Raw genomic sequence first — 7760 nt, 5'->3', positions numbered from 1 at the left:
TCCTCTTGTAGAATACAAACTCCCTTCTTGAGTAGAATACAAACTCCCTTCTTGAGGAGAATGCAAACTCCCTTCTTGAGTTTCCTTCTTATCACCCAGAACAGTGCCCAGAACAAAGGTCAGCTGATCACATTTGAAGACGAATGGAAGCACATAAAGGAGTTTCATCTGAGTGCAACAGGCTGGACCCAAGACACTACACACCAAAGCTGGAACCTAGACTTTACAGCATGAAGCTTTTGAGTGGAGTCTTGTTTGTAAGGTAATGACAGACTCTAGCTTGTATACGGTCTACACTGGCATCAGGAGAGTCACTCAGTGACATTTCTAAAGGCTTCCATTCAGCAAAAACAAGGGCCATTCTTACTCTTCTATGAGATCCAACTTTGTAGAAATATAAGTTTAAAATAAAGAAGTTTCACACCACAGTATGAATAAAAGCAACACAAGATGTCATTGCAGGTTGTTTACTCAAACATTTTCACATCCTTGCCGCAGCCCCCTTGAACTCACCGTGCCTACCCCCAGCTTAGCCTGTGACTCACAAGTATCATGTGGCAAAGTCCAGCAGAGGGCACAGCCTTGACCTTCCCTTCCTTTTAAAGACCTCAGATGTTCTCATGTGTCCTTCCATAATTGAGATCTGCAATTAGTCACCTCATCTCTGATCCCCACTTTTCTGTTCCAGCTAAACTCAACCTTCAGCCCACACAATGGAATTGGACAAAAATGAGGTAACGGTTTTCTGTGTGAGTCACTCTGCCTGATTCTGTTCAGAGAGCACTGTAGAGTGAGCAGCCAGAGTCCAGGCGAATGTTTCAGCCATCCAAGAACTGGCAGGCAGCCCAGAAGACACTCACCTGATGATGGACTCGCCGGATGAAACTTAGAGGAAATGGTTCCCAACAGCTGCAGAAAGAACCTCTTGGCTCCCGCACAGCAACACTCTTCTCAATTAAAATCGCTGTCATCGTTCATGCTGCACCGTGAAACCCTTTCACACCGTGTTCACATTTCTGCAGACCTCCTACTCGGGGTATTAAAGACGGGTCCTTTATGTGCAAGGGCAACATCTCTAAGCCACCATCCCACCCAAACGGCCCCTTTATCTTGCACAGAAATGGTTTGCAGACTCTGAAAAGGGAAACACAAGGAGAGATGTCCATAAAGCTGTTTCTCTTTGTTGAGTAGTCAGAAGAAAGTGGTAAGTGGTTGGCTGTGTCTTCAAAAAACTTTTTTTGGTTATTCCCAAGAGATCCTCCAATTCTTCCCAAAGAGTGTCTCTCAGATGCTGTCAGCTGAACAGATTGGCAGCCAAGCAGAGGTGTTCAGAGAGGTCTCCAACTAATGCAGCCAGAGGAAAGCTGCCAGAGAAGCAGGACTCCTTAGATAAGTAAATTGAAGGATATTTGGGGGATAAAAATAAATCCTTTTTGAAAATGAAAGATGGAGAGTCGCTGTATATACAAATTTCCCTGTTCTGAATGGTGATGATGCCAGGCCAACTCTGCAGACCAATGACATAAGCAGAGATATTCTCAGACATGCTGGATGGCCTTTCCTCCTAAAGCATCTGCCCCACCCCATGACCACAGAACTTCCCTGTATGGTGTTTGTAATTACTTTATTTTGTTCATAATCCTGGTGGACCTCCACTGGAACCTTTGGGTTAAGGGGAATTCTGCAGAAGGATCGGAGAGACCAAAAGAAATACAGAGGCTGGCAAAATAAAGCTAGGAAGTCTAGCCTACTGTCTGTGAGGATACTGTTTCAGATGTTTAGTTTCCAAAATAGTCAGCCCTATAAGAAACACAGGGATCAAGAATCTACTCAAGACTGAAGTATTTCAAGTCACAGATTCCAGAACTCACTACAGCAACTAAACAAAATATTGGGGGAATTAGAAACTGAAAATTTCCCCTCCTAATATAGAGGGGTTAAATGTAGAATTTTGGAGTTCTGACTTGATGGTAGAGTTGAGAGAAAGGCATAGTCAGTGAAGACAAACATGGACACTTTGGACTAAGTGTTCAGTCACAGGAGAAGAAGAAAAGACACTAATGGGAGAGCCTGTGCTACCGGTTCCTTTGTAATTATTGGCCATCAGTGGTCTGTAAGGAGAAGCTCTAAGAACCCAGGGGTAGCCGAGCAACTGGTGAGTAGCCTAATGACCATGGCAGTTTCAAGACCTAGAGGTGATAGGAAAGATTGTTTAAAAATGTGCTATTGGGGCTGGAGAGATGGCTCAATGGTTAAGAGCACTGGCTGCTCTTCCAGAGGTCCTGAGTTCAATTCCCAGCAACCAAATGGTGGCTCATAACCATCCGTAATGAGATTTGGTGCCCTCTTCTGGCCCGCAGGCATATATGCAGGCAGAACACTGTATACATAATAAACAAATAAATAAATCTAAGTGCTAAGTATATGCCCTATATAACTCTATATACACCTAAGGTAAGCACTACACATGCACGACAGTGCATGTGTCTCAGTCAGGGTTTCTGTGAAGAGACACCATGACCATGGCAACTCTTATAAGATAAACATATCATTGAGGTGGCTCACTTACACTTCAGAGATCCAGTTCATTATCATCATGGCAGGGAGCATGCCAGCATGCAGGCAGACATGGTGCTGGCTACATCTTGATCAGAAGGCAACAGGAAGTGGACTGTGACACTGGAAGTAGCTTGAGCATAGGAGAACTCACCCCCACAGTGACATACTGCCTCCAACAAGGCCACACCTACTCCTACAAAGCCACACCTCCTAATAGTACCTCTCTTTTTGGTGGCCATTTTCTTTCAAACCACCACAGCATGTATAAACATACTTGCTATGTAGTTTACTAAGTATCTTAGCAGGTACTGAACATTTTTTCTTTTTTACATAGTTATTTTTTGAAAAATAAAATTTTAAGAGAATATTTTCAAATAGTGTTAATAAATAATACCTGACTGAGGATAATTTTTATTTGTTGTATTCATTCTTACTGATAAGAGGTAAATCTCACAAATGGATACTCAATCACCTGAAATACTGAGAAAATGAATTTATCAAGGTTAGTAACTAAGCTTAATATCTTGATTGGTTATAATACAAGATTCCCTGGCTTGAAATAAAAGATCAAACAGTTACTTTCCATTCCCAAAGGTCAGTCGGTAACTATGTTTCCCCTGTAGGATCTTCTCTTACTTCCTATCATCACTAGTCCCCACTCTTCTCCACAAACTAAATATAAAACGTACCTGCAAAGCATAGAATCTGAGCAACAGAATATTCTTGAATGTATGCCAAAACTAAATAGCTTCAAATTATAAAAAAGCACACAGATCCAAATGGCCTGCTCTAAGTAGGAAGATGGTTTAAATTCCAGGGTAGCACCAATAATGTAGTGTGTGCTGTATCCTTGATAACTAGAGAATACAACTGAGAGGTGAAATAGTATTGGTACCTTTCACTCCCAATGACTTCCTTAAGGAATTTGTGTTTCTTGTTCCCATAACGTTAGGTTCTGTTGAGGGATGTTAGGAAATCCTGGTAGACAGAAAGCAGCTATTGGTGTTTATAGTTCTGGGAATCAAGTTCAGAGCCCCACACATGCTAGGAGAACATCCTACCAGTAAGTTATATCCACAGCCCCAAAAGTAGAGATGTGGACTGTATGAAAGACAACATGGTCCATGACAAAACTACCAAAGGATAGTGACTTATTAGCTTCAAACAGGAAAGTGACATGGCATAAGGCCCTATGAGCATATGGATCAACTATTTGGATATAGCTTTGAACAATGCATCAGCAGATATTTGTAAGGAGCCAGAGAACTTCACAGTTCCTTAAAAAAAGGGTGATTGGCCATCAGACAACTTGGTTGGTATCAGAAAGGACTTTATCCTGGCATATCCAGGGAGAGAGTAAGCAAACTGAGCTTTAGAGCTCAAGTCAACATCTAGGCATTTAAGGACATTTGGAGTGCCCCAATTTTTGTCTTTGGGGTGAATATATTCCGGAATTCTAGTAGATTTTTTGTACTTTATGGCTTCTCTATTCCAATATTTGATAAATCACCATTACTGTTGTGACATCAAATGTAACACATAGAGAGCACATAGTTGTTGTTTCTACTTATAGATAACTTCTGTGTTACTCTATATAGTCATAGGGTAAATAGAAAATGGTCTCTGGTAACAGAAAAGTCAATAAGCCTAGTTACTCAGAATGAGGCTAATGCAGTTGTTTAAGAGACAATGAAAATTGGAGTGCTAAGAGTCAACACTCACCAATGAAATATTCATAGAGACAGCTGTTCTCAGGACAAAGATCTGTGGAAAGTTAAAAGATCATGTTGGTGTGTTCCATTCAGAGAAACTTCTACCATGAAGAATTACAGAAACTATACCTGCAACAAAGTTCAGTTTATGGAACAGAAATATTCAAAATGGCATAGCTAAAAAACAAACCATGGATGTCTGTGCTAAACAAGTTGGTGGTGAAAAAACTCCATGGATTCTGATCTGTAGATGGATTTAAAAAAAAAAAAAGACGTACTGTGTTTTAGAGTTTTTACATACAGTCTTTTACACCCATTTGTGGCTTCAGATATTGCAGTCTGTGCTCAGACTAAAATGCAGAGCAATTTTTCCTTCAAAACCACAATATTTGGTAATGACTAGGTACCATGTGAGTGATAAGATAAATTATAAAATAATTCTCAGAGCACAATGTTCAACTTGTCTTTATATTAATTAGGTGTGATTTGGAGAAGGGAACAATGTTTTCATGAGTAAATAAACTCATTTTGTGATAAAGGGATGAATAGTCAAGTTACAACAGTGATAAATCGTTTGCATTTGTGGCCACACCCTCCTCCCCACACCTTCTGACACTCTGAATGATTTTAGGGATTGAATGTTTGAACCTCCATCCTCATTCATACATACGTGGAAACACTAACTGCAATATGGTGGTATTTGAAAATGAAGCCCTTGGAAATAAGCAAGTTTAGAAGCAATGATGAGGGAAATGCCCATGATAAAGATATTTATGCGTCCTTATAAGAAGAAAAGACATCAGAGCCCTCCCGGCATCCTGGTGTAAACAGTTAGTATGTGAGTCCACAACAAGATGAAGTATGCCTACAAGACCCAGAATGGAGCTCACCTTCCCAGTACCTTGATCTTAGACTTCTCAGTTTCAGGATTCATTAAAAACAAACTTCTATAATTTAAGTTGCTTACTAGGATATTTTGTTAGACAGCCCAAGAAGATAAGACAAACAACATCTGCAGTACTATTACATTCATTGCTATGCCTACCCTCTCTGAGTGATTCCAATGTATTTTGCTGGCCTATACGGAACAAGCAGATCAATCCTTAACCACTATTCCTTGGCATAGTGAGTCAGGGCACAGTTGTGCTTAAATCCACCAATGAGTAAATGCAAAACTCTTTAATGGTATCCTGGAACTTGTCCAAGAGGAAGCATAAATGCCCTGGGTTCATTCACAGGTCATGATTTGTAATTTGTCTCTGGGGTTTTTGTAAAGAGGCACATGTTTATATGCAGATTGATGACACAGCATCTCTAACCTGCACTAAATAGGTTTGGTACAACAGGCAGCATACTAAAATTTCTGTGGTGGATATATTTCCTAAAAGCTTCTTTAAGCTCACCACTCTCAGGGGCTTTACGTTGTAAATCACAAGCTCCACAGAAATCCACCAAGGAGACCCAGCCTCAGATAAATCTGTAGGACCCTGTCATAGAGCTGACATGTGAGACTGTTTCCACAAACCAGTGGCAAGCTTTACCCTTTCCACAAATATCTACATCCTAACATGTGCTAGGAATTTTGAAATGTTCCTCACTTACTTTGCTATTCAAAGCAAGCCCCTGAAATTGGTATTTGCGATGGTTAATACTGAGGTTTGGTTTGACTGGATCTGGAATCAACTAAGAGATATGCCTCTGTGTGGACCTGTGAGGGCATTCCCAGGAAGGAAGGGTTAACTGAGTGAGAGGACCCTCCCTCAGAGTAGGAAGCACTTTGCAGCAGCAGCCTAAAGTTGGCCAGGGGAAAAACAGGCCTGCCTCAGTTCTTGCTGATGACTGCATCTATCTTGATGCTACAATGGCCACCATCCTTCACGGACATCAGAACCCAGCTTCTTTGGCCTTCTCACACAGACTAAAGACCAGCAACAGCCCAGGAAGCTTTCAGGACTTGAGTACCCAGCTGCAACTCCTAAGGCATCCCCCTTATGAACTGAATAGCTAACACGATGTTAGCCTGTCTCGTGTGCAGATAGCCACTGTTGGATTCCCTAGCCCCTATCATGTAAGCCAACTGAATAAATCCATCTTCATGATATATATGTATTCTATTGACCTTCTTTCTCTAGATAACCTTGACTAATACAGTATTACACAATTTTTTGTTTGTTTTATTTTTTGAGATAGGATTTCTATGTGTAGCTTTGGAGCCTTTCCTGGAACTCACTCTGTAGCCCAGGCTGGCCTCAAACTCACATAGATCCACCTGCCTCTGCCTCCCAAGTGCAGGGATTAAAGGCATGTGCCACCACCACCCAGCTGGACAGACAGCTCAACCATTAAAGGCTAGCAAAAATTATACAATTTTATTTTTTAAAAGGTAAGCCTATTTCAGTGGCCAATGGCAGGAAATTTTGCTTCTCTCAACAATTTCCAGAATTTAAAATCCTGAATCATGACAGGACACTAGTGGAATTCAGGTGTTTCTAGTACATGGACTGCTCTCACCCAATGTGAGGTTGAACTGTTGACCTTGTGTACATCCTACTTCACAAATGAGTCTGTCAGATACACTAAGCCTATAGGCTGAAGATGATGCCCCAACACTGAGGAAACCTCAGGTGACTGTCCAGGCAGCTGGCTGTTTCTGTCAACTCACAAATTTTTTGGAAGTTGCTTGCATGCACTTCCTGTTTTTATTTTTGTTAGGTAATATTATTTCCTTCTTGTGTCTCTGAGGGAGTTGAAGATTAGTTAGTTATAGTTGAAGATTAGTTAGTTATAGTTGAAGACTAGTTAGGATAGAAAGTGAATTAGGTACATTTTGGACTTACCAAAATAGGATAGATAATGGAATTATTTTCTCTGAATTTGTCAAATACAAATGGACTAGACATTGTCTAGGTATTTATTACTTGTATATATTGTATATAGTTATTGTACTTTTGTATATAGTTTTTCTTATGTTAGTTATAACCTCTTTCCTTTTTTCTTTTTATTAAAATAGAAAAGGGGAAATATGGTGATATTTTATTTGTACTGAAATGTGATTTTAATTGTATGTTAATAAATAAAGTTGCCCAGGGGTCAGAGCTATTAGAGCCATAGCGAAAGCTGGGTGGTGGTGGTGCACACCTTTAATCCCAGCACTTGGTATGCAGAGCTATGTAGATCTCTGTGTGGTCAAGGATACAGCCAGCATTGGAGACACACGCCTTTAATCTCAATACCAACCATAGAAGATCTGGAGGTCTGTACAAACAGGCAGTGATGAGGCGGCAGTCATGTGGTTGGGTTTACAACCAATGAGAAGGCAGAACAGAAAGTCTATATAAAGACAAACACTCAGGAAGCAGGTCTCTCTTTTGCTGAAGAGGCTAGCTGCAGCAGACGGGTAAGGCTTTTAGCTCTGATCTCTTGGCTTTCTTCTTTGCATTGGTTCTGTGTTTCTTATTTAATAAGACAGTTGGTTACATCTACACTTCT

The 7760-nt window shown here is 40.6% G+C and overlaps 1 long non-coding RNA gene across 1 annotated transcript; it reads left to right on the top strand.

Annotated features, from left to right (window-relative positions):
- Nucleotides 1-18: 18 nt before the first annotated feature.
- Nucleotides 19-977, top strand: LOC143268412 (uncharacterized). The gene is made up of 2 exons (XR_013044278.1): nt 19-262; nt 689-977. It is a non-coding gene; the product is annotated as an uncharacterized LOC143268412 (long non-coding RNA).
- The last annotated feature ends 6783 nt before the right edge of the window (nt 978-7760 follow it).

The sequence above is a fragment of the Peromyscus maniculatus genome, chromosome 1, assembly GCF_049852395.1.
Source record: "Peromyscus maniculatus bairdii isolate BWxNUB_F1_BW_parent chromosome 1, HU_Pman_BW_mat_3.1, whole genome shotgun sequence".
NCBI lineage: Eukaryota > Metazoa > Chordata > Mammalia > Rodentia > Cricetidae > Peromyscus > Peromyscus maniculatus.
The sequence above is the reverse complement of the archived record's forward strand: the minus strand, read 5'-3'. Positions and strand labels throughout refer to the sequence as shown.